This window comes from Trachypithecus francoisi, unplaced genomic scaffold, assembly GCF_009764315.1.
Source record: "Trachypithecus francoisi isolate TF-2019V2 unplaced genomic scaffold, Tfra_2.0 Contig01461, whole genome shotgun sequence".
Classification (NCBI taxonomy): Eukaryota; Metazoa; Chordata; class Mammalia; order Primates; family Cercopithecidae; genus Trachypithecus; species Trachypithecus francoisi.
The window spans coordinates 6235572-6263179 of NW_022681433.1; the positions used below are offsets into that span (position 1 = coordinate 6235572).

The 27608-nt window shown below is 38.6% G+C and overlaps 1 long non-coding RNA gene across 1 annotated transcript in view; it reads right to left on the reverse strand.

Moving 5' to 3' along the window:
* The window catches only part of LOC117097182, an 89716-nt gene that overhangs the window by 48799 nt on the left and 13309 nt on the right, over positions 1 to 27608 (reverse strand). The window contains exon 2 of the long non-coding RNA XR_004442850.1: positions 8153 to 8208. This is a non-coding gene — a long non-coding RNA (uncharacterized LOC117097182). The remainder of the gene's footprint in view (positions 1 to 8152; positions 8209 to 27608) is intronic.

The following is a 27608-nucleotide window of genomic DNA, read 5'->3' on the forward strand; positions in this document are numbered from 1 at the left end:
CCATACCCCGTTTGTTTGTTTCTTGTTTGTTTGTTTGTAGAGACAGGGTCTTACTATGTTTCCCAGACTGTTCTAGAACTCCTTGCCTCAAGCAATCCTCCCACCTTGGCCTGAGCCAAAACACTCAACCAGGGAAGGGAGATTTATAACCAAAATATATATCAATCCAGTAAGGACAAATGACTGTCACCTCCAGATTGGTGTCTTCAGAGGACAGCATCCTATCAAGGACTCAGCATCAGTTTTTACTACTGACCGTTTGACCATTCTGCAGTAGCAGTGCCTAGATCAGCCCTGGTGAGAGGGAGCCTCCGCTGCCAGGCTCATGCATCACCTGCACTCCTGGCACAAGGCTACTCCACTCACGGGCCCATTGTGCAAACACTGGGATGGCCAAAAAGTAAAGCTTGCTAAACTCCACTGGAAAAAATCATCCTACCCATCTTGTCTTCTATTCCTTCTCTGATGTGGATGATCTCTGTAAGTACTGATGTGGGATGCAAACACTCACATAGTTTGTGTCCATTCCTAACAGTCAACCCACATTCTTCTTCCACAGATTTCTTGTAATTGATCTTCTCATCTTACTTCTTCCAGATCTCTAATCAACCAGCCTTTCCAGTACTATGCATTTTCCTCAGTGGTAGAAAACAAAAGGTACAATAGCTTCTCTAGCTTGGTAGGGACCAAGAGCACAATACTTCTAAAACTTTTACCAATGTGGGAGGCCTCTGAATCTCTGTAGTATTTTTCTCTCACCCTTTGGTATATGTGTCTTACCAAGGCATCCAGAGGACTCATGACTTCCTTCTCCTGGTCCATTTAATACCAGTATGAATTTTCTGCGGAATGTTTAGATATTCAAGTTACCTTTTTACTACACTGTAATGAAGAGTAAGAGAGTTAATATAACTCAGCCTACTTTGGTCTCTTCCAAATGAATGAAAATTGCTTCTGATAAATTTTTCTGGCACAGAATGAAAAGAACACTTTCTGCAGATCATTTTCTGTACACCAAGTGCAAGAGACTGTGTTGATCTGTTCTGGTAAAGGTATATCCAAAAAAGCAGCTGGAAACTTGACTAAGTTTTCAGAAGTTTACATCTTCTGTTCCAATCCATCTGGCTTTTTTCTAGAGGTAAGAGTAATGACGATGGTGACAACCAGCCCTGAATACTTCTTTGAGGGTATCTCTTATTGCTGCCATTCCACTGGAGATGCAGTCTTGCTTCTGATTTTCTGTCTTGGTTGGAATGGCAGCAGGGGTATTTCAAGGGCTTCTGTGCAGTCTTTCCTGCAGTGGCAGCTCTGACTCTCCAGATCAGTTAACCAGTCTGAAGGTTCTGACTCTGTTAAATATGTTCATCATGAGTAGGGGACTCAGGGAATGAGTACATGACCACAGGAGCCTTTGAACTCACTGTGAGATGGACTTAGGCCAGGACTCCATTTATGGCTTTGTATCAGTTTGCTAGGGCTGCCATAACAAAGTACCACACACTGGGTGGCTATGACACTAGAAACTCATTGTCTCATGGTTCTGGAACTTAGAAGTCTGAAATGAAGACATTGACAGGGTTGATTCCTTCCCAGGACTATGAGGGATTTGTTCCAGGCCTCTCTTTTTGGCTTGTAGATGGCATCTTCTTTCTGGGTCTCTTTACATCATTTTTCCTCTGTAAGTATCTGTCTCTGTGTCCAAATTTCCCCTTTTTGTAAGGACACAAGTCATACAGGATTAAGGCCCACACAAAAGACTGCATTTTAACTTGATTACCTCTGTAGAGACCCTGTCTCCAAATAAGGTCACACGCTAGGTATTTAGGGTTAGGACACTAACATTTCTTTTTGCAGGAGACACTATTCAATCTATAACAGAACCAAACACCAGAAACTCCCTCTCTCAAAACATACCAAGGGCAGTTCAAACCCTTATCCAACAGCTCTGGAAATAACGTGGCATTTCCCTTTCACTACTGTATTATTACTCTGGTAAGTGGCTCCGGGGGGAAAAAATGGGGAAATTACTGGTGTGTGTGCTTGCTGAGGCCCTACAAAATTATTCCTCAAGACGGCCCATGTTTCTCTTCAATCAATGCTGAGTCTGAGAACTGCCTCATATCTGGAAAGTGAATAAAGGATCATGACTTTGTCTGTTTGTTGTTGTTGGCAGCTGACATCGACGTTTAGATCACCTGCTCTTGATCATTTTGCTTAAACAGATAAAATAATACTCTCACTAAGTGCCTATCTAGTAAAAGCATTGATGATTGAAGTTTTTTATTTCTTTGTTAAGAAAAAAACCTATCAAGAGTAGTTTGAACAGTGCTGGGCTTCTTCCTCTCCTATTGCATACAATATAGAGTGAGCATCTTTTGTATGCCTTGGCACATTTTCATACTACTTTCTAAGTTTGAATCAGCTGCCAGCATTTTATCCTTTCTACTTTTAATATGTTGAAATATCTCTGAGAGTTCTCTTAAATGTGAAATTTCTCACTGGCATCCTTTTCTCTTTAACCTTTCCACCATGACCACTTTTCTCATTTAGACTGATACGGTTGCCTTTGCTAAGTTTCTCTGACTGCACGTCTAGAGTCTCATAAATAGCAGAGGTGTCAACATTTCCACTGTCAACTATTTATTCTATAAGCCCATTTACATTTGATTAGAATTTCACTTCCCACATTATGCTTTTAGTTTCCTTGCTGTACTTTCATTTTTGGCAGTCGGTTCCCTCTTTCAAGTATCCATTTTTGTAAAATGTCAGATGGCTTTATTAGTGGGAGACAAGGAGATGACACAACTATATGTTTGCCATCTGTGTGTGAACTGAATAACAGATGTGCATTGGCCAATTACCTAAAGATATTTTGAAAAGTGACACAATTGATCACTGGTCGGGATGTGCATCTGTCATTTATGCAGTGCTTTATGCACTGAAGAGATAGCAAAGTTTGTATTTTATGCAATTACTCACAGTTAATATATCTTCATAACTAAAATGTAGACAGTGCTCTTGGGACACTGGTATTAGTTAACTAAACCTAGTAACTGAAATTCATATCAGAAAATGCATATCAGAAAATTAAAGCAAAAACTATAAATCTATTCTAATGTACTGAACTCTCTGAGTCATTTGACACCTACTTCAATAATTGGTCAAGGCAGCTCTGGCATGTCCATCATATAAGCAGAAGATTATAACTGACTCCTGGTGTCCTTGCGAGGATATTAAATCCATGTGATAGACTCATATCGATAAATTCTCCTTTATTCAGCTTTATTTTGTGACTCCTTGTGTATAATTCTCAAGACCATTTTCTAGGCACATTTTCCTGATATATATTTTAGCCAGGTCCTGCACCTCATCTGCTGAATAGTCTCTTTCCTCCCAAATTAGAGACAGTACTTCCCCAGTTGGGCCAGGATGTTGTAATGTGTTAACTAACATGTACTGAGTATTGCGTGAGGGTGTCCCTTTCCTAATCACACGTGCACCCATCAGCTTCCCCAGTGGGGCCATGCTCACATTAAGCCTACATACTAAGAGGGGAGGTTGGAGCAAATCTTGAGGTAAGGATATTTGCAAGCATATTATCTTGGAAAGTATCTGCCTTAGGTGAGTCTTCTGCATCATATCCCGACAAGGAAGGGTTGGGAATGAAAGTGACTGCTATCCTCTAGTAAGAGGGATTGGCAACTTCTCCAGGCCCAAGAGTTCAAGGGAATCTTAGGGAAATTCAGTGGGCCATTTATGCAAGTCCAAAAGTTCATGGAGATCTGGAAAGATTTTAAGATTCTCAAATCAATTCATTCTAGATATCAGAGTCCCATGATTTTCCTATCAGGTCCATAATTTTAGAAAGAGACTTGCCAGGACTATTTCTTAGGCTTCTTGGTCATTCTACGACTCTCACAATCTAATGCCAGGCTTGATTTCCAGTGCAATCCATTCTCCAGCTTTAGAAGATGGGAGCTTCCTTAAATATTGCCAAAAAGATTTTGTGACTTTTACATAATTTCCTGGGTTCTTGGCTGGTTAGTTTGAGTGGTTTGCTTTCTTCAACACATCAATGTCATTTAATAGCAACTGACCAAATCTATAGTCTTTGTAATTACCAATGTCCCATGTATTAGTCTGTTCTCACACTGCTATGAAGAAATACCTGAGACTGGGTAATTTATAAAGGAAAGAGGTTTAATTGGCTCACAGTTCCGCATGGCTGGGGAAGCCTCAGAAAACTTAAAATCATGGTGGAAGGGGAAGCAAATATGTCCTTCTTCAGGTGGCAACAGAAGACAGAAGTGAAGAGCAAAGAGGAGAAAAGTCCCTTATAAAACCATCAGATCGGCCGGGCGCGGTGGCTCAAGCCTGTAATCCCAGCACTTTGGGAGGCCGAGATGGGCGGATCACGAGGTCAGGAGATCGAGACCATCCTGGCTAACACAGTGAAACCCCGTCTCTACTAAAAAAAATACAAAAAACTAGCCGGGCGAGGTGGCAGGCGCCTGTAGTCCCAGCCACTCGGGAGGCTGAGGCAGGAGAATGGTGTAAACCCAGGAGGCGGAGCTTGCAGTGAGCTGAGGTCCGGCCACTGCACTCCGGCCTGGGCGACAGAGCGAGACTCCGTCTCAAAAAAAAAAAAAAAAAAAAAACCATCAGATCTCATGAGAACTCACTCACTATCACAAGGAGAGCACAGCGAGAAACCGCTCCCTGATTCAATTACCTCATAACGGGTCCTTCCCTATGACATGTGGGAATTATGGGAACTACAATTCGAAATGAGATTTGGGTGGGGACACAAAGCCTAACCATATCACCCCATCTCTCAGATTCTTCAGATATTGCATGAGACAGTGCACACACCCTTTCACCTCAGCCCAACCTAATTCACCACAATAAGAGTCTTAATGATTATAATGCTACAATACATCAAAGCCTATCACCACCCCTCTTAGTGCTAACAATGGGTCTTTGTTTCAATCTGAATGTCAAGTGCTTCTATTCTAGAATCCATCTTGAAGATCTGCTTCCTAGAACAACTTCTAATATCAATTGCCTTAGTTTAGATTGTCCTCCTTCCTAAAACAAGCAGACCCAGAGAAAATAATTCAAATGAAAAATATTTATTTGGGAGGTACAGTAAACAAGGTAGAGGAGGGAGAATGTGAGACAGAAAAGGGAAGATAGTCAATGAAGGGTACATTATCAAACAAAATAGCATGTTGGATAACTAGAGCTTAATCCCTTGGAGAATATCTGGGAAATGATACAAAGTACATGACTCGGAATCATCTTATCTGAAAGCCAAAGAAACTGGGATAGTTAGACACCAATTCTCTCAGTCATTGGATGAAAGACACTCCCAAGAGTCATTAATCCCCAGCATGGTCAACCTGCCATGCTCACAAGGAAAAAAGTAGTCTTCAGTGTGGAGAGCCCTCATCCAACACCAGTATTTGAAATCAGTCAGAAAACACAGAAGTGAAAGGGCCTAAGGAATCTGGGCGGGCACTACAGCATCTACTACACTTGCCATCTCTGAGAGCAAGAAGAACTTGAGCCTCAGTGCTGAACAGAAATGAATAATCATCTCTCTATGAATCTAAATCTAGGGAATTCTCTGGATTACCAGCCCGCTAAAGAAGGGGGAGTATTAAATGGAGCATTAGGGTGGTGTTATGGCCTAACTTGTGTTTCCCTAAAATCCACATGTTGAAGCCCTAATCCCCAGTACTTCAGAATGTGGCTAAATTTGGAGACAGGGTCTTTAACTTAATGAGGGGATTAAGTTAAAAGGAGGCCATCAGAGTAAGCCCTAATCCAATCTCTTCTTTACAAGAAGAGGAAATTGCAACAGAGAGACATCAAGATGCATGCATGCAAAAGAAAGACTTTACGTGAGGACACAGGAAGGCAGTGGCTATCTGCAAGCCGAGGAGAGAGGTCTCAGGGGAAAGCAAACCCTCTGTCACCCTGACCTTGGACTTGCAGCCTACAAAACTGTGAGAAAATAAATAGCTGTTGTTGAAGCCACCTAGTTTGTGGTACTTTGTTATGGCAGTCCTAGCAAACTAATACAACAGGGATGACTCAGTGATCCAAGGACACCACCCTCATAGGAGCAGAATCACAGGAAAAGAATTCCTCCATCCAGCCAATTGTATCTTGATCCAGCAATTCCTCTAAAAGAGCAATACAGAGCTTGCCCTGGTGCTGCATGTACTGCCAGTCTCAGGACCAGCAGAACTTGTAAGTTTTATTATGCTTTCCTTTGATATCACAAAGGTTGTTCATCTTCTGAAATGGAATCCAATAAAAATGGCATCACAGATAATCTTGGTCATTTACACATGCTTGATTCAATGCTCCCACCTGAACAAAACACAGCTGGCCCAGACTCGGGACCTCCATTTCATTCTACATTCAGAGGTCAGATGCTGCAGAAGATGCCAGGGAATAACTGCTAAGAAGAAGACCTCATGTCCCTTTCCTCCCTTGGGAAGCCAGTATGGATCTTCCCAAGAATCCTCTCCACCAAGTAATTTTCATCCCCCATCTTCTGTCCCAACACTGAAAAGAGTAATGAGTCATATCCAAAACTGATCCAGCCTTCTGAAATCCAGGACCACAGGAAGATGTTCTTTTATATCTCTTCTAAAGTAATTTTGATTTTGTTCTTTTTGTTTTACTGCTGTTAGTTAAGTAAATACGCAATGACTCAAATGGAAACTTGACAGAATTATCATTCTTAAGGTGGTGTTTTATAAATGTACATTGTATAAATATAAATCTTATTATTAATAATAAAATGCTCCCATTTTATGAGTTTTATTAGAATTCAGTTCCAAATGTTTATCTTTAAGGGTTAGATAAGGTTAATTCAGCATTTTCTTGTTACTATTTAATAAATCCCTCTTAGTAATCCAGAAACACATCTTTTCATTTTAGTGCTTTAGTCAAGGAATTATATGACATTTAAATAGAAGCTTGGTAGAATTACAATTCTTGGGACATTATTTTATAACAAGAAAAGTTATGTATTGCTTATTTAAGAGTGAATTTTATGAATTAATTTTTTAAATCAAATTTTGTTCTACTTTATTCTATTTCTAAGTAGTGGAAATACAGTATTTTGGCTTTTTTGGTATTTGTACTAGTTTCCTGTAGCTGCTGTTACAAAATACCATGAACTAGGTAGCTTAAAGCAATCAATTTATTCTCTCACAGTTCTGGAGGCCACAAGTTCAAAATCAAAATGTCAGCTAAGCCGCACTCCCTCTGGAGGCTCCAGGGGAGAAGTCCTTGCCTCTTCCATCCTCTAGTGGCCACCAGTATTCTCTGACTTTTTTGGCTTGTGGCCACACCACTCCATTTTCTGCCTCTGTCTTCACCTTGCATTCTTCTCTGAGTGACTAGCTTACAGGGATACTTGTCATTGGATTTACTGTCCACCCAAGTAATCCAGAGTGATTTCCTCATCTCAAGACCTTTAATTCAGTTACATCTACAAAGATTCTTTTTCCAAAAAAAAGATGTCACTGACAGATTCTAGAAATTAGAACACAGATATACCTTCTGGGGGGATACCATTCAATCCACTGTAGTGTTTCATATGTTCCCTAGAATATGAAATGTAGCAAGAGCTTTACATGAGTAGTCTAGCAAGTGAAGACATTTGAAACTCAAAATATGCTTCTGTATACCAAGGTCTGTATCTCCTCCCGTTATTAAATTAATATGTTTATCTTAAAAATGGTGATTTGGGGGAAGATAAGACAGTATAATATTTATGAAATGAAAAAAATAGTGAAATTGGAAGTCAAAGTACTTTCTTTAATGTATGTGTTAAGGACTAAAAAGATAAACACTAAAATGTAAACAGTGGTGCTGGGAGGGGAATGGGAATTGGAGGGTGGGGAGGAATGAAGGGAGAATTTTATATTCTTTCTATGTATGTATTTGCATTAAAAGTCGCATGCTATAAAAAATAAATACACACAATAAGAGGGAGGGAGAGAAAGAGAGAGAGATTGAGAAATTCAGAATAGCAGAGAGAAGTACAAAAAGATAAAAGTTGATTCAGAAACCACTCTCCAAAATACAAATGTCCCACGACAGTCCTCTTCTGTGTGGCCCAACGTACCTTTCCAAGCCAGAGGCAGAGCTTCCATGTGACAAAACTTCTTCCGACAGAAAGACCTGGAAAGAGAGACAAGGTTCAATGAAGATAAACTTCACTTACTTCAAATCTGTCCCAGCACTTGAGGTAAATCATGGGTACATTCACAATGTCCATTATTCTAGGCCTTGAAGATAGATATGGGAATTGTGTTCCAAATTAAACTCACAGGCCAGGTGTGGTGGCTCATGCCTGTAATCCTGTGTGTTGGGAGGTCAAAGCAGGAGTATCACTTGAGGCCAAGAGTCTGAGGCTTCAGTGAGCTATGATTGTGCCACTGCACTCCAGCTCTGAGTGACAGAGAGCCTATCTCAAAAACAAACAAACAAACAAAAATTCATAAGGTGCGAAAGATCTGATTCACACATTCAAGTCACACATGCATGCACACACACACACACAGAGCACATATATTCATGATATTGGGAAGTATTGTATCAAATAATCAACATGAGTGCAAGGGATAATTTTAAGAAAACAGAATTCTGATCACGACTATTAGTTACAATCATTTAGAGTTTAGAAATAGAGTAATATGCAGTTCATTTTTTCCATAGCATTTCTCCGTTGTGTTGAAACATTTGAAGCATTATCTCAGCACAAATATAAAAATGTCTGATGGAAAAAATATCCTATGACTATTTAAAATGCTTCTGGAGCAAAGATTAAATTTATCCTGCTGCATCAAAATTTGAAACAGATGAATCTGCTGATGTTACATTTTCTTTTCCTCCAATAATATCCTTTATGGTTATATATGTTTCCACAACTCATAGTATAAATAAACATTCCTGAGATTTCTCAGTTACTCTTCCGTGAAGAATCCATTAAAAGCTTTTACAGGACAAAGGTCCAGACTACTTCTTAAACTTTATAAATCAGATTTCCATGCATACGAATGGTGAACTTTATCAATAGATGGCCAAGGATTCAATGTCATGTCTTTTGAGGAAAAAAAAAAAAAGAAACATTTAAAGCTGGCCTATATCTTCCAAGGTGCCTGATGGATTTTTTTCTTAATAATAGCCCTTTATCCTAGTTTCTGTTCATTGCCAGAACTTTTTGCAAACAACCAGTAAATTAAGAGCCAGTTTATTTCCCTAGAGATATGATTACATTAGTCACTCAGTAAGTCTTCAACTAATTTTGTTCCAAAGTTTTCTAAGGAACTCATTAGATAATCTCTGGATCTAGAAAAGTTAGTCACAAGGCCTAAAGGAATTCACCTTTGCTGAACCAAAAAAAAAGGAAAAAATAAGAAAACATTCAGTAGTAACATATAGGCTGAAGAAATCTTAAAAGAAAGACTTCCCAATTCTTAACCAATATGAATTCATGATGCATTGAATATTTCTACAATGAAGTAAATAACAATAACTTGTGTTTATAGTATCTTATGCTAGATGGGCCTAAGTCTGAAGATCTGGTGTTAATCAGTGATTTACTTGGAACAACTAAGCTTTAGGGTTAGCAGCCATTAGAGTAATTCTTCAATAAGGAATAGATTCATCTCACAGACTTGAATTAATGCTCTACTGTACTATTTCACTAACAAAGCTCTATGCTACTGAGACTAAAGTCTTTCAAGTAAGCAATCAGATTACAATTCTTTCTCACTGACACATTGCATTCACCCTTTTCTCTCATCATATTCAAATAAAAATAAGCCAAAATTAGAGCTAATAAGAAGATAAGCAGAGCCAAGTTACTGAATATTTATAAGCTCCATCTCTACTAGCTCTCTCAATGGTACACTGTCTTCTAAGTTGCTGGTTCCAGAAAACACATAGACAGGGAAATTATGGATGTGACTGTTAAACTCCAACCTCGTAGAAATACACCATTTCCACGCCCAAAACCAGTATGGGAAAATCTATCGAGCTCCACGAAGAGAGTAGGATTCAGAATTTCACCTACTGCATTACCAAACCAATTTTCTAGCACGTATTTTTTTCATAAAATTTCAAAATGGTATTAGAAGAAAGGTACTAATTACTTTCTATCTTTAACCGCACAGAAATGAACTCCAAACCTAAGAAAAACAAAATTTTGTTTTATAAATAAAAAATTCACCATCGTCCACAGTTTGTATATTTGTTAGCAGCAAGTGTAGAACTAAAAGGTGCCATGGGAAATTAGAGAGATAATTAAAAACAAGTTAAAACAAGTACCCAAATACTTTATACATTGTTAAATAACAGTCATGGGACTAATTAACAGTAAAGAGTCAAGAGAACTCAGAAAGTTCCTAAATCTTTGAGCTTTCTTTTCATCAATGTGCTATGGAAGAGATCAATTTGTTTTCATTAAGGTCTGGTCCCACTAGAATTTAATTTCTTTCTGGCGGTGGTAAATGACAATCAAAATCTAAACCCTGCCTCTGAGGCCTGTTAACTGCCAATTTTCAGTAGAATGCAAAAATCTTACAAAATAAAGTATATTACAGTGAATATTCCAGCTGGCCTTAGTTGCCTTAAGAAATCAGAACAGCTGTATGAACTCCTTCATAAACGTCTCCTCTTTGGTGTAAGAAGAGGTTACAGACCGCAATAGACAATGTGGGAGGGCTGATGTGGTCAAAGGAATTCTGCTCCCTGCATGAAACACTAAGGCTCAGATGTCCAGTTGCCCAAGAAACTATCAGCGCCCACCTATTTCACATAATTCTTTGTAAAGACTTTGCCAAACAAACTATGTTCATCTTGAGAACACACTAAAACACACACACAATAACGTGGATCTTTTCTAAGACTGATTCTTTTCCAACTTTGAGAGTTTGATAACTCAGGGCAATTTGTTCTCAAAGAGCAAAATATCTTTTTACTTATGCTATGGAATAATGCATTCAGATACTTAGGAAATGAGTAAATTGCTGGGGTCCTGGAGGGTTTTTTTTTCCACTGAAAAGATAAAGTATGTTTTTATGGCCTAATTATTGCCCTTTCTCATATCTCTTCAAGTATTTTGCTTACAGTGAGTTTTCTCCAAAGCATTTCTTATCTGAGTAAATCATCTGAGTTCCATTAGTGAGGTCAGCTCCAAGAAACATCAGCCCTGATTACAGCTAGTTGCTCGGAAGGAACAGGAATACAATTCACCTTGACTCCAGGAATCATAACACACATCCATATATATTGTTTAAATTTGACACTGCAAGATAAGATTAAAGAGTAACATTTTATGTGAAATATAGGCTATTCACCCTTTTTTTTTTCTCTTCCAGAGTATATATTATAGGGGATATAACAGAGAAATATGTCCCTGACAAATAAACTTCCATTCCTGGTGTTTGTAGATCTATAAACGAACACGGGTTACCAAATGTTATTTTTCATCTTGTAAGGAGTGTATCTGTTGAATAATTTACCAATACTTGTTACTCAGATTTGGAGTTCTTTCTGCATCAGCATTAGAGTCACAGCAACAAAATGCCTCAGAGAATCCTTTTTTCTCAGTAATCTATACTGCAAACTATGCTCCCCTGTACCCCAACCTCATTTTTGTAAATAAAGTTTTATTGGAACACAGCCACACCCATTCATTTACATATTTTCTATGGCTGCTTTCAAGCAGAGGTTAATAGTTTCAACAGACACTGTATGGTCCACAAAGCCTAAAATATTTATTCTCTGGCCCTTTAACAAAAAGTTCACCAGCCCCTGCTCTATATACCCCATCCACCCATCTTTACTCTTTCAATTTTACTCTGATTTCCTTCTGAAGTACATATTTCCAACACCTTATTAGAAACCCTGATGATCATTCTACTTTATTTGGCTTGGAAAAGAATTTGAGTAGACTTGCTTTTCCATGGAAGTATGACTTGCCCTTAGCTTTCATAACATAAGCCTTCCTCTTCGTCCTCTGCTTGTTTTACATTTACTCAAATGGCTCTCCACTGGTGCTGCTATGCACCAGTTCTTTTCTGCATGAAAGGGCCCAGCTAGAAGAATCAATGGAGATTGAATCCAGCCCATTCACCACCTGACAAGCCATGAACCTTGACATAAGGTCTTATCCCCCCAAGAGTATAAAATAAACGAGAGCAGGCTGGGCGCGGTGGCTCACGCCTGTAATCCCAACACTTTGGAAGGCCAAGGTGGGCTGATCATGAGGTCAAGAGATTGAGACCATCCTGGTCAACATGGTGAAATCCCGTCTCTACTAAAAATACAGAAATTAGCTGGGCATGGTGGCATGCACCTGTAATCCCAGCTACTCGAGAGGCTGAGGCAGGAGAATCGCTTGAACCTGGGAGGTGGAGGTTGCAGTGAGCCGAGATCATATGACTGCACTCCAGCCTGGCAACACAGCAAGACTCAGTCTCAAAAAATAAACTAAAATAATAAAATAAAATAAAATAAAGCAACTTCATTTTAAATTACATGATTATTGAATAAGGTACAAATCAAAATTTTCATTTTATATTTTTCTCAAGAAGTCTTTAACTTTACACATTTGGATTCTTTATTTGATCTAGCTTTCTTGAAATAAATATAATTCTGGTTATTCAAACTATGATAGTATACTTATTAAAAGATTTTGAAAATTATGTCTCACCAGTTAAAAAGTAAAATATTTTACAAAAAATAAAAATGAAAATAGGATTAGCCACGCACAGTGGCTCATATCTATAATCCCATCACTTTAGAAGGTCCAGGTGGGAGAATTGCTTGAGCTCAGGAGTTTAAGACCAGCTGGGTAAGTTGGTGAGATCCCATCTCTACAAAAAAATCAAAAATTAGTATAAACTTGTAGTCCCAGCTACTTGAGAGGCTGAGGTGGAAGGATCACTTGAGCGATCCAGCCTAGGCAACAAAGTAAGACCCTGTCTCAAACAAAAAAAAAAAAGAAAATAGAAAAGAGAATTAGTACCAGCAACTGTGAACTGAACATTACTGAACTCATAAGTGATTATTTGAGTCACACACTTGAATTTGCTTTGGGTCAAAACATGAAGTGTACAGTCTCCCCTTATCGTCAGGGGATACATTCTAATCCCTGCAGTGGATTCTGAAACCAAGGATAGTACAAAATCCTAAATACACTATGCTTTTTTGATCTGATAACTGAGACTGCTGCTAAGTGACTCACAGGCAGGTGGTATCTACAGCATGAATGTGCTGGATAAAGACAGGAGTCTCATCCTGGAAGGGACGGAAGATGATGGCAAGACATTTCATCACACCACCCAGAATGGCACACAATTTTAAAACTTATGAATTGATCGTTTCTGGAATTTTCCATTTAATATTTTCAGACAGCAGTTGACCACGAATAATGAATGAATCTGCACAAAGTGAAATAGCAGACAAGCAGGAACTACTATAATATCAAGTCCTGGAATGACTAATAAGTTAGCTGAATATTCTAAACCTCATGTTCATAGAAATATAAATAACAAAATGTAGGGAACCCATCTGAACCCACATTCAGAAAGATTATGGAGAAAATACCCTTCTTGGCTGTTCCTAGATTTTGCAAGGCTTGCAGTGGGCCTCTCTTAAAGAAACTGCCTTTGCACCATGGGATTCTGCTCTCAGCCATGTGGTCTTGCCATCGAGCTCAGAGCCCTTCCTTTACCCTATGTAAGCTGAATAAGATGAGGGTACCCCAGGACCAGTCTCAGCACAATTTCACATCCCAAAGAAAGAGAAGTGGATAAAAGTTGTTCTGTTTTTGTTTTTCTCTTAGTTTTCTTTTGCTGCACAACAAATCCCACTAACTCAGCAGCTTAAAACACCACCATTTGTTAGCCCACAGTTCTGTTGGTCAAAAGTCTGGCACCATGTAGCTGGATTCTCTGCTGGGGGTATCATAGGCAGAAATCAAAGTCAGTTGAGCTGAGTTTTCATCTGGAGGCTCTGAGAAAAACAATCTACTTCCAAGCTTATTGTAACTCTTGGCAGAATTTAGTTCCTGGAGGTTTTGTGACTGGGGTCCCTGTTTCCTTGCTGATTGTCAACCAGTTCTTAGAGAACCCCTGCTGTTCCCTGTCAAGTAGCCCTTAACATGGTATGTTCCTGATATGTTCCTTAAGGCCAGCCAGAATATGTCTCTGCTGCTTCAAAACTCTGATTTCCCTTCTGCCATCCTCCAGAGAAGGCTCTCTTCTACTGCAGAGCTTAACTGATTAGGTCAGGCCCACTCAATATAACCTCCCTTCTGGAGGTGTTTATATGGAGTATAATATAAACACAGGAGTGGATGTCTCATTATATTCACAAGTTTCATCCACACTCGAAGTGGAGAGGATTAGATGAAGGTGAGGGTCATTGGGAGTCATCTTGGAATTCAACCTACCACAGTTTTGTTTGATTTTATTAACACCATAGCATTGGTGATGATGTTGTGAAATGCACACTGTCATAAAGCTAGTAATTGCCATCTCAGCTACCGCTCAACGTAGTAATCCTCTATCAGCCATAGCAGTTACCTTCTTGAAAAGTATAGCAGCTGGCAAGACAATAGCATTGAGATCAGAAAGGAAATTGGGGCCCCAATGAAAGAATCATTAAATATATGTTAGGGTCTGTGTATTCTTTACTAGGGCATTTGGTTCCAAAACAAACCATATGAGTTGACATTAAAAAGTGTTTCACTAAACAACTGTCCTCACTCATCGTCAATTTTATTCAGGAACATACCTGCAGATATCATTATTTGTAAAACTTGTAAATTTTCATTTATTGAATTTGCTCATAAAATATTCTGCTTTAAAATTTTGGCTCATCTCTTAAAGACTTGTAAATCTACTGTCTCTTGCACTTGGCATTTTCCTTACTTGTTTTCACAATTACAGCAAAATGCTTGTGTTGCTCTCTAGCTTGAGGTCTTTCTCCTGGGCCTGATCTTTTATTCATATCCCTGAGTCATCCTCAGTGCCTAAATCATCAATAAATACTTGTTGAAAGACTGAAGAAATGAATAAATTAAAGATGAAATATTAAGAAAATATGGCCTAAAGAGAGATATCTCTACTCTTTGTAAAATCTAAGAGAAAGGAAAGAAATAATTATCCTCACATTCTTTGGTTTGAAAGGGCAGAACTAAACAATCTATACATAAAAAGACCATGAATTTTTCACTTGAGACATATTGATATAAAACTTAATTCAAAACACCATCTAGTAGTGGTATGAATAAGGAAGGAGAAGTATGATGGTTAATTATGTGCATCAATTTGGCTAGGCCACAGTGCCCAAATATTTGGTCAAACTTTATCGTGGATGTTTCTGTGAGGGTGTGTTTGGATGAGATTAGCATTTAAATCAGTGCACTTTGAGTAAAGCAGATTGCCCTCCATAATGTGAGTGGGCCTCCTCTATCTGTTGAAGGCTTGAATAAAACAAAAGACTGACCTCCCTGAGCAAGAGGGAATTCTGCCAGCACACAGCTCTCTAACCTGAACTGCAACATCAGCTTTTCCCTGGGTCTCCAGCCTGCCAACTCACCCTGCAGATTTTGGACGTGCCAACCCTCTATAATCACATGAGCCAGTTCCTTAAGTAAATCTCCATGTGTGTATATAAATATGTCTACATCTACCTATCTAATTGGTTCCATTTTTCTGGAGCAACCTGACAAATGCAAGAAGCCTCAAGATACATCCACACTGTCAGAATAGCAGTCTGTTATGCTGGGAACCCTCTTCCCCTCACAACAGCCAAGGCTTTGCTGTCAAACCAGGGTCATCACCTGTGCTGAATTGTCCTATTGTCAATTGGACATCACTGCCATCTTTTTCAGAGGTCTCCCATGCATTACATAAGAGTAACCCGGAAATACATTTCCAGACTCTAGTTCCTTCTATGGTTCCAGGTCAGCTAATGAGAGGCATTTGCATGAGATCTAGAAGGCAGAAGAAAAGGAAAGCTGCAGGAAAACATCCATCAGTGCAGCTTTCTTGCCCTTTGTTCCTGGAGTTGTTCCAGCAGTTAGGAAACCTCTATTTTCCTGTGTCGAAATCCTCCATATGCAGAATGCATACAATGCCTTCCATTTTCTTGCAACCAGACCCTAACTATACATCACTGATAGGTTCTTTGGAGAGGAAGGGGGAAGAAAGCACTTCATTTTTTCCTGCGAGATGGCCTCATCTACCCTGACCTGTCAGGAAAAAAATAATTTTGAACTCCACGGGGGATTATAATTCTTTACCTCTCAGAAGATCCCACAGCTCCTATGAAAGCGGGATAACTCATTCTCTAGTCTTCAAGTTTCACAGGTCTGTGGTTATTAAGGAGACACTATACAGCTCTCTACACAGAGCAAGAACGAGGTGGTTCTCCACCAAAATTGTTTCCCATGACACTTCCCCCAGACGAGTGGGTTCCAATTTGTCTTGTTGAGACACAAAAACAGATCTTTCCGAAACAAAGAAGATAAAGTAATGGTTTCACTTTACAAATAGAATTGCTGACAAGATTAGAATAAGAGTGTATCTGTTTTAAGTGTCTGTGCCAGGTGCAGTGGTTCAGGCCTATAATCCCAGCACTTTGGGAGGCTGAGGTGGGAGGATGGCTTGAGCCCAGGAGTAGCCATGGTCCCAGCTACTCAGGGGGCCGAGGCGGGAGGATCACTTGAGCCCAGGAGGTCGAAGCTACAGGGAGCCATGATTGTGCCACTGCACCCCAGTCTGGGTGACAGAGTGAGACCCTGTCATAAATAAATAAATAAATAACTCTGTGTGCCTTGTGTCTGTTTTCTTTAGTTTCATCTCACAGGCAATCTTCTGCAACATGATAAACCCTAAAACTCACCCTATTATAATAGGATAAACTTTAAACTGTTAACCTGACTACAAGGTCCTGGTTCATCTGGCCTCAGCATAACATCTCAGACACTCCATTCACTCTGAGTTGAGGCTTCACTACCCTTTTGGAGATTTCTTAAATTCACCCAGTTCCTTTAGGTCTTAGGACCTTTGCACATTCCATTCCTCTGCCTGACAAAAATCCCGTGAGCTCTACCCTTACATTCAAACCCTTTGTCTCAGTAACTCCTACTCACTCTCCCAAGTCTCCTTTTAAATGTCACTTCCACAGGTGGGTTAGTTCATCCTGGTATACATACTTATACTATCTTGTACTTCCCCTCTGTAGGACATATTATGATAATAATTCATTCATTTTTAAAGTATTTCTTCTCTCCTAGACTCTAGCATCCTGGTGTTGTATTTTCACTACTGTATCCTTGGTACCTCCCGTGGTGTTTAGCAAATAGGTATTGAATAAAAGAAAGGAAGGGAGGAAGGAAAAATGTAACATGATGGTTAAAATTAAATTCCCCATAGGTTGGTAATACTCCAGGCAGCACTATGGGAAAAGGAATCCATGGGTGACTAATAAAAAAAGACCTCCACAGAAGGCTACAGAAGTATTCTGCCTGGCAGAAAGTTAATACAGTGCTGGGTTGCTAAAAGAAACTTAAGTGTTCTGGAGATTGTAATGATGAGAGATATGAGCTTATATGCAATTTTGTGCAATTGAGTAAGCTTTGAAGTAAGGCTGGCTGACATTGGTGGGCTGGTGGAAGCCACACCACCTCCGTTTTGGGGAACATTTGGCTGTTCCTACTTCCTGACTGAACTCCATTGACTATGTCAGCAAACAATGGCTCCAGACTTTCCTAGCTCTTGGCAACTTAAAATAGTCTGAATCATAGGACTGGAAACAGAGCAGATGTGTACTATTCTCCCTCTGTTTACACAAGTACAACTTGCCACATGAAAAGGAAAGAAGTGAACACATTATGTCGCCTACTCTGAAAATAATGAGAGTAGCTCACCATTTGAATCAGTCAATTTGTCCTGCAAGGTCTACTGAATTTCTATTGTAACCCTCACCTGGCTACCTTTATAACCATCTGCCCCAAAAAGTCAACATGGTAACATTCCCCAATGATATGATGATGATGATGATGATGTGTGTGTGTTTGTGTGTGTGTGTGTATGTGTGTGTGTGTGTGTATTACAGTAAGGGGAGTTGATATTGATGCCTTTTCATTAATTCAGCTCACAAGCAGAAGGAACTTGGCAACACCAGCAAACTCAGATATGTCAAGCCAGGGCAAAGAGAAAGGTCAGGTCAGGAGGAAATTTGAGATACACAGTGGGGGTACATATCTTTAGAACTAGACACAGGACTTTTGCCAACGCTACATAACTGCTTATTGTCTGGAAGAATGCCAAAATGTGACGGCAAGACATTTCCACAAATAAGAAAATAAAAGAGTCTTTGTATGGGGGATGGATGCATTGAGAAGGAAAAGCAATCAATTTCTAGGCTTTAAATGATAGAAAGACTACTGAGTGGAAAAGAGAAATACAGATTTAAGATTAAGCATACTGAAGAAAAAACTAACGTACAAGGAGAAAAGGTGCTGCAAGACATATAAATACTGGATAGTGAAGTACAAAGTATTTCTCAGTTGTCTGAGGGAATGAAAAAAGCAAACATACACAAACATATATACAAATACACATTTAATGAGGAAAATAAGGGAAAGCTCACATGACTAGGAATTTACAAGAATTCATGACCATCAGACTACACTTCAGTTTTTAGAGTTGATGTTCTCACATTACTCTTGCCTTCTTTTCTTCATGTGTTGTTCAGGGCATCCTCTGAGCCTCGATCACTCTCTTTCCCAAATCTGCGTAAACTTCCATGATATTTTCCATGCTGTAAACCACTTTCCTTTCATCATAATAATAGCCAACATCTATTTTTTAATGTACTAGTTCCTTACATCCCCCTCAAGCCATGGTAAGTCATCCTTCAGAAAGATCAAAACAAAAAAAAAAAAAACTAAAATATCTTCATATCTCTATTTCATCCATGCTACCTATATTTCATGTGGAAATTTTGTCCAGAAGTTCCACTTAAAGAAACTATTCTGCTACATTTTGTTTGTCAAAGCATGAAGTCTAGCCTTGTACGTAATTCACTTTCTTATTGTCCCTTATGCAATATAATGCAGATTGCTTGATTACGCAAATTGTTTCTTTCCAAATTTTCATCCATTGTGATAAACCACATTTCAGTTTCAGTCAGTGAACTAACAAGAATAGTGGAAATGTAATTGCATATTTTTTCTTTTAAAAACCATGAGTTTTCCCATTTGTTGGTCACAGGTAATTTTGTAAACAGAAAAGGAAACACATTGTTTCCAGTCTCTACTACAACTTTATTCTATCTCTAAACAAGAGCCTGGGAGGTATTCTTCAAAGAATGTATCACTATATATGGAATTTAAACAAGAAACAGAGTCAACACTGAAGTGCTGGATGAAAGGGGAATTTTGAATGTGCTGAAAATTTCTATTTCTGAGGAGGTAGCCAAAATATATTCATGCTTGTGCAAAATTATATGTGTGTATGTATGTATACATACACAGTAAAGCATTGCAGTGCCTTTTTTTTTTTTTTTTTGAGACAGAGTTTCACTCTTGTCACCCAGACTGGCGTGCAATGGCGCGATCTTGGCTTACTGCAACCTCCGCCTCCTGGGTTCAAATGATTGTCCTGCCTCAGCCTCCCGAGTAGCTGGGATTACAGGGCACACCACCACGCCTGGCTAATTTTTGTATTTTTAGTAGAGACAAGGCTTCACCATGTTGGCCAGGCTGGTCTCGAAATCCTGACCTCAGGTGATCCACTCATCTCGGCCTCCCAAAATGCTGAATTACAGGCAAAGGGCACCGTGCCCAGCCTAGCACTTCTTAATAATAAAGAATTGAAAGCAACTTAAACATCTTTCAATAAGAGATTGGTTTAATAAACAATACTGTATTCATACCATGAAATAACACAACCACAACAAAAAATAGGGAAGCTTTTTATACACAGATATAAAATTATCTTTAATATATATTGTTAAGTGAAATGGCAAGGCACAAAGAAGTGTGTATAGTCCATTATTTGTGTAAAATGAATGATATGTACTATCCTGTGTGTGTGTGTTTCTGCTATAATACAACACATACATTCCTTAAAAACCTATCTTCTGCAAAGGTTTCTGGGGTGGTTTGTTACAGAGCATAATTTTAGCATAGTTACTGATCTATTATATATGTATCATAATTTATTCTACCAGCACCCTATTGAAGGCCATTTGAGTTGACTCCACTCTTTCCCACTACCCTAACATGTCATATTTTTATTAGTATATCTGGAGGATAAATTCATTAGAATGGGATTACTGATTGAAAGACAGAAATACATATGTAGTTTTGCTAAGTAATATCAAGTTCCCCTCCATAGCTGTTTGCCATTTTGTATTCCCCATGCCTCGCCAACAAAATACTGTAAACTTTTGGAATTTCACCAATCTGATAATTGAAAATGGCACCTCAGTATAATCTTAGTATACATTTATCTTATTATGAGCAATGCATCCTTTAATATATTTTAAAGATATTTTGCAACGTTTTTCTGTAAACTTCTCACATCTTTTGCCCATTTTCTCCTAGGTTTTTCATCACTTTCTTCTTTTTATTATTAGATTTATTAGTCCTTTGTCCCTGAAATGGGTAACATTTTTTTTTCTCAGTTGTCATTTTACCCATCACCCAGGCTGGAGTGCAGTGGCACGATCATGTCTCACTACAGCCTCGATTTCCTGGGCTCAGGTGATTCTCCCTCCTCAGCCTCCCAAGTAGCTGGGAACATAGGCACACGCCACCATGCTTAGCTAATTTTTGAATTTTTAGTACAGATAGGGTTTCCCCACGTTGCTCAGGCTGGTCTCAAATTCTTCAAGCAATCCACCCGCCTCAGCCTCCCAAAGTGCTGGGATTACAGGCCTGAGCCTGGGAAGATTTTTTTATGTAGTTAAATTTATCTGTTTTTTATGGTTCTAATTTTGGTTAATATTGGAAACTTAAGTTTTCTTCTAGTACTTCCATGGTTTCATTTTTTTTTTTTTTTTTTTTTTTTTGAGACGGAGTCTCGCTCTGTCGCCCAGGCTGGAGTGCAGTGGCCGGATCTCAGCTCACTGCAAGCTCCGCCTCCTGGGTTCACGCCATTCTCCTGCCTCAGCCTCCCGAGTAGCTGGGACTACAGGCGCCTGCCACCTCGCCCGGCTAGTTTTTTGTATTTTTTTAGTAGAGACGGGGTTTCACCGTGTTCGCCAGGATGGTCTCGATCTCCTGACCTTGTGATCCGCATTTTTTAGCTACCTCTCTGAAACATTTGCAGTTTGTCCTGACGTGGAGAAAGGAACAGATTCAATCAGATCTTTTTCCAGGTGACTATGTATCCTAACACCATGTAACATATTTATTTGAGGTGTCACCTTTCACATATAGTAAATTTTAGTATATATTTGAGTCTACTTCTGGATTTTCTGTTCTGTTTCATTGGGCTTCTGTCTATATACTCACCAGTATCACACTGTTTTCAATAGAGAAGCTGATAAGGGTAGCTCTCCTACACCCATATGCTGCTTTTCTTTTTCAGAATTCTTCTGGCCATTCCTTGTTTATTCATCTCAGCAAACTTTAAAATCAAATTGGTTAACTCATTAAGAAAATCTAATGATATTTTTATTGGCACAGCATTGCATTTATAAATTAACTTAAAAATATTTGAATACACGGCCAGGTGTGGTGGCTCACGCCTGTAATCCTAGCACTTTGGGAGGCCTAGTGGGCAGATTGCCTGAGCTCAGGAGTTGGAGACCAGCCTGGGCAACAGGGAGAAACCCTGTCTCTACTAAAATACAAAAAATTAGCCAGGCGTGGCGACAGGGACCTATAGTCCCAGCTACTCAGGAGGCTGAGGTGGGAGAATCGCTTGAACCTGGGAGGCAGAGCTTGCAGTGAGCTGAGATCATGCCACTGCACTACAGAGTGGGCAACAGAGCAAGACTCCAACTCAAAAAAACAAAAAAATTGAATATGTAACCTTTCTGAAATGATTATTTGAAAATGTGTATCAAGAACCTAAATATTGGTACTTTTGACCTAGTAATTCCTCTTCTAGTAGTCTATCATAAGGCAGCAATGTGCAATTATGGACAAAAAAATATTATGTCCATTTCAAGTCATTTAAAGTCACATTTATGAAACATTCCTAACAGTTTGAGAAAATGTGTCTTGTGCAAACAAGATAAGGATGCCCAGTCTCACCACTCCTATTCAACATGGTAGTGAAAGTCCTTGTCAGAGCAATCATGCAAGAGAAAGAAATAAAAAGTGTCCAAATAGGCTTAGAAGTCAAATGATCTCTCCTCACTGACAATATGATTCTATACCTAGGAAACCCTAAAGATTCCACTAAGGCTCCTTCAACTGATAGATAGCTTCAGGAAAGTTTTGAGACACAAAAATCAAGTATAAAACTTAGTAGAATTTCTATACACCAATAATGTTCAAGCTAAGAGCCAAATCAAGAATGCCATCCCATTTAAAACAGTCACACACAAAAAAACAAAATACCTAGGAATATATCTAACCAAGGAGGTGAAAGATCTTTACAAGGAGAACTACAAAGTACTGCTGAAAGAAATCATAGACAAAATAAACAAATGGAAAAACATTCCAAGTTCAAGGACTGGAAGAGTCAATATCGTTAAAATGGCCCTACTGCCATAAGCAATCTATAGATTCAAAACTATTTCTATCAAACTGCCAATGTCATTTTTCATAGAACTAAAAAAAACTATTCTAAAATTCACATGGAATCAAAAAAGAGCCCAAATAGCCACAGCTAACCTAAACAAAAAGAACAAAGCCAGATGCATCACATTCCCCAACTTCAAACAATACTGTAAGGCTACAGTAACAAAAACACCACAGAACTGGTATAAAAACAGATACATAGACCAATGGAACAGAATAGAGAACCAAAAAATAAAACCACACCCACAGCCATCTGATCTTCAACCAAGTCGACTAAAGTAAGCAATGGGGAAAGGTGACCCTAGTTGATAAATGGTGCTGGGATAGCTCGCTAGCCAAATGCAGAAGAATAAAACTGGACCCCTACCTTTCACCATATATAACCATTAACTCAAGATGGATTAAAGATTTAAATATAAGACCTCAAACTACAAGAATCCTAGAAGAAAACCTAAGAAACACCATTCTGAACATCAGCCTTGAGAAAGAATGTATGACTAAGTCCTCAAAAGCAATTGCAACGAAAACAAAATATTGATAAGTGGGACCTAATTAAACTAAAGAGCTTCTGTACAGAAAAATAAACTGTCAAAAGAGTACACAGACAACCTACAAAATGAGAGAATATATTTACAAACTATGCATCCAACAAAGATCTAATATCCAGAATCTGTAGAGAACTTAAAAATTCAACAAACAAAAAACAAGTAACTCCATTAAAAAGTGGGCAAAAGACATAAACACACACTTCTCAAAAGAGGATGTACAAGTGACCAACAAACATATGAAAAAATGCCCCACATCACTAATCATCAGAGAAATGCAAATCAAAACCACAATGAGATACTATCTCACACCAGCCAGAATGGCTATTATTAAAAAGTCAAAAAATAACAGATGCTGGTGAGGCTGTGGAGAAAAAGGGATGCTTATACACTGTTGGTGGGAATGTAAATTAGTTTAGCCAATGTAGAAAGCAGTCTGGAGATTTCTCAAAGAACTTAAAACAGAACTCACTCAACCCAGCAATCCCATTATTGGGTACATATGCAAAAGAAAAATAATCATTCTACCAAAGATACATGCACTCCTATGTTCATTGAAGGACTATTCACAAATTCAAAGACTATCAATCAGATGTTATCAATATAAGTGCCCATCAACAGTGGATTGGATAAATACAATATAGTACATATATACCATGGATATGGATATGACACAACCATAAAAAGGAATGAAATCATATCATTTGCAGTCACATGGATACAGATAGAGGCCATAATCTAAGTAAATTAACTCAGAAACAGAAAATCAAAGACATCATGTTCTCACTTATAAGAGCTAAACACTGGGTACTAGTGAACATAAAGATAGCAACAGCAGACACTAAGGACTAATGGAGTGGGGAGAGAAGGTGAGAAGAAAGGGTTGAAAAACTCACTACTGGGTACTATGCTCACCACCTAGGTGATGGGATTGTTCATATCCTAAACCCCACCATCACACAATATATCCATGTCACAAACCTGCTCATGTACCCCCAAATCTAAAATAGAAGTTGAAATTATTAAAAATAATAAATAGGATTTAAAAATCATAGTTATCAGCATTATGTTAAGTGCATAGAGAAAAGATTAGAAGGAAACGTTATAAAATAGCAGAAGTTAGAAAAATGCATAGATGGCAGGAAGCTCCAGGCTACACCGGGAACAGGATATTAGAGCTCAATTAGGGTGAGAAGTGTGTGACAGCCAATATTGAGTGTTGGAGCCCATGAAGGCTGAGGAGGATATCTCCACATAAATAGTGGCTGCCCACACCTCCTCCACAGCTCCTCCACAAACAGGAGGTATGGACAGCTGGTAAAGGATGTTGGATCCTGAGCAGAGAGGGAAAGAGAGCATCCACATTGAGTAGCAGCTCAGCTCAGGGTGTTGGTGGCCTGAGATGGCTAAGGAGGGCATCTGAGAGGGGGAGGGGCAGCCATCATGGCAGTGGGACACAGAAGCCAGACAAATATGAGATAATTTGAGCATCAAATTAAATAATGATAGTAATAGATTATGACCCATTGCATAAAAGAGGAAAACAAGAAGTCCAATCTGATATAAATATCAAAAAGAATAAATTGAAAGTTTTATAAAGAATGAGATATTTTCATCTTCCAAATATTTATTAATTTCAAAAGGAAAAAGTAACTTTTCAGGAGATAATTCTGCAGACACCACTTTAATCAGGTGAACAACTTGAGCATCATCAGTAATGGGACAAATTGAAACCTTGTGCCACCTAATAGAATGTAATGAGAAGAACACACTTATGTGATATTCCTGCCAAATTTGCATCACCTGAACCTAATCATGAAGAAACATCAGGAAATTCAATTGCAAGAACATTCTACAAAATAACTAGTGATCTTCAAGAGTCAAAGTCCTCAAAGTCAACAAAAGACTGAGGAAATGTTCAAGACTGAAGCCAACTCAAGAGACCTGACAAGAAGATGCAACACCTGATTCTGAACTGTATCTTTTGTTACGAAAGACCTCACTTGGGAAAACTGACAAGACTTAAATGAGGTCTAAGGATTAGAAAGTACTAATAATTCAATGGTAATTCCCAGAATTTTAATATCATATTGTGCTTATATAAGAGAATGTCCTTGTTTGAAGGCTATTCGCATAAAGTATTTGGGGGTTTGGGGCATCATAGTGGAAACTGGTAAATAGTTCAAGGCAAAAAAATGTCCTTACACTATATTTGCAACTGCTCTGTAAGTTTAAATTATAAAAATAATTTTAAATGAATTTAAAATTTAAAGAACAAATTATAATAAAAAACATTTAAATGATTTTTAAAAGTCATGTACTTTGACCCAGAAATTTCACTTCTGATAGTCTACTTAAGGAAATGATTCAAAATACATGCCCACCTCCAATAAGCTGGCACATCTATTCACCCTTCAGGTTTTAGCTCAAGGTTATTTCCTCAGCAAAATCTTCCCTGACTTCACCAGCCCAGATCTGATGCTTCTGTCAAACAATCTCACATCAACCTTTGTGGCCTTTATCATGGTTTATAATTACCTATTTGTGCAAACATTAATTATTCCTCCTCCTTGAAGTCAAGGACCAGGTTTGCCATGCTCACCTTTATATCCTCAGTACCCAGCACACAGCAAATACTCAATAAATATAAACAAACCTGTCATTGATGGATGAATAAATTAAGATAGATCAATGGACAGATGGATAAGTAGCCAGATGCACAGAGAGATAATAAGAAATGTTAAGAGCTCTCGGTTAATGGCTATAGCTGTCATTCAGATCCATATATATATATATATATGTCATTCAGGGACATAACATTAAAAAGGTCCTGTTCATCAGAAGAGATAAAGGACCAAGAAGAGCTGAGCAAAGAAACACATTTAATAATTAGTATAGAACCCACCTGCAATTACTGGAGCATGTGCAGTCCAGCCAAAGGGGGATTTTTTTTTTTTTTTGTAGCCATAGTATCTTATTTTCCTATTTTATGACCACTGAAGTATTCCCAAGCCCTCTCTTAAACCTAAGAATTCACATATTGGTGAGAATAGCTGGACATTCAAGATTTTTTTTATGATTTCTTTTTTAAATCCTCTATTGTACATGTAATAATGTTGAACAAACAATGAAATGTAATTCCAATGGTTTAATGAGGAAGGAGAAAGACCCTAACTTCTGTACAGAGAAGTTCTTCCCCTCTTTGTGGAAGGCCCTTATTGAAATGTAGATCACGATTGTTACCCAAAGTTTTGTCTCTGTTACTGCATCTGACTTTAGGATCCAAAAAAAAATTCCAGTTGATGCCTTTCCTTCTGGAATTGTAAGTGAACACAATAATAGTACCTGTTTAAACGTGAAGTGGATATTGTCACACAGAACATACCAGTGGCTTTTTCAATGTTAAGCTAATGATGCCTCATGAACGTATGATCTACGGAGAAATCCCTGTAGTTGTACCTGCCAATGCTGTTTGTTGGAGAATGAATGTTGAATGTTTTTCCCTCACAAACAAACAAAAAAAAGCCCTCTAAAGAGAGGGTGATACCTGTCTTTATTCTGGAGAGTGGGGGAGCAAAGTTAAGAATACATAGGGCAATGTTTTTAACTAGGGGTATATATTACAATCCTCTTTGGAACTTGTTAAAAATGCAGATGCTTGGAACAAACTTATGAAAATAGGGATTCGGTGAGTGAATCTGAAAATTCATATTTTAAAATTCTGGAGGTGATCCTGATGACCCTTCTGATTGAAGATAAATATAGGGACGGCTGGAGACAGTGGTGCGTGCTTATAGTCCCAGCTACCTGGCAGGTTGAGGCAGGAGGATCGCTTGACCCCAGGAATTGAAGACCAGCCTGGGTGATATAATGAGACCCCCTCTCACACACAACACACACACACAAATACTAAATAGAAAATGAACATTTTTCTACTTGAATTATTTAGTCCAGCACTTCATGTCCTCATTTTGCTTTTAACTAAGAAAATCTTACCTGGCATGATATTTATTTATTATTTAAAAAGGAAAGTCTCATATATAAGCATATCAGAGATAGAGTGAAAACTCTGTCCCTGATCTAGCCCCTAAACAGATATAGCTGACTCTAAGGATAAAAGAACCATAAGCAATAAGAAAATGCCACTTCTCTCAGAACACATGGGGACCTTAGATAATTAAGATCCCTCTAAAAGAAATTAATATAAAAGAAGAGAGAGGCCTTCACTCTCTTCCCCCTCTCCACCCTAA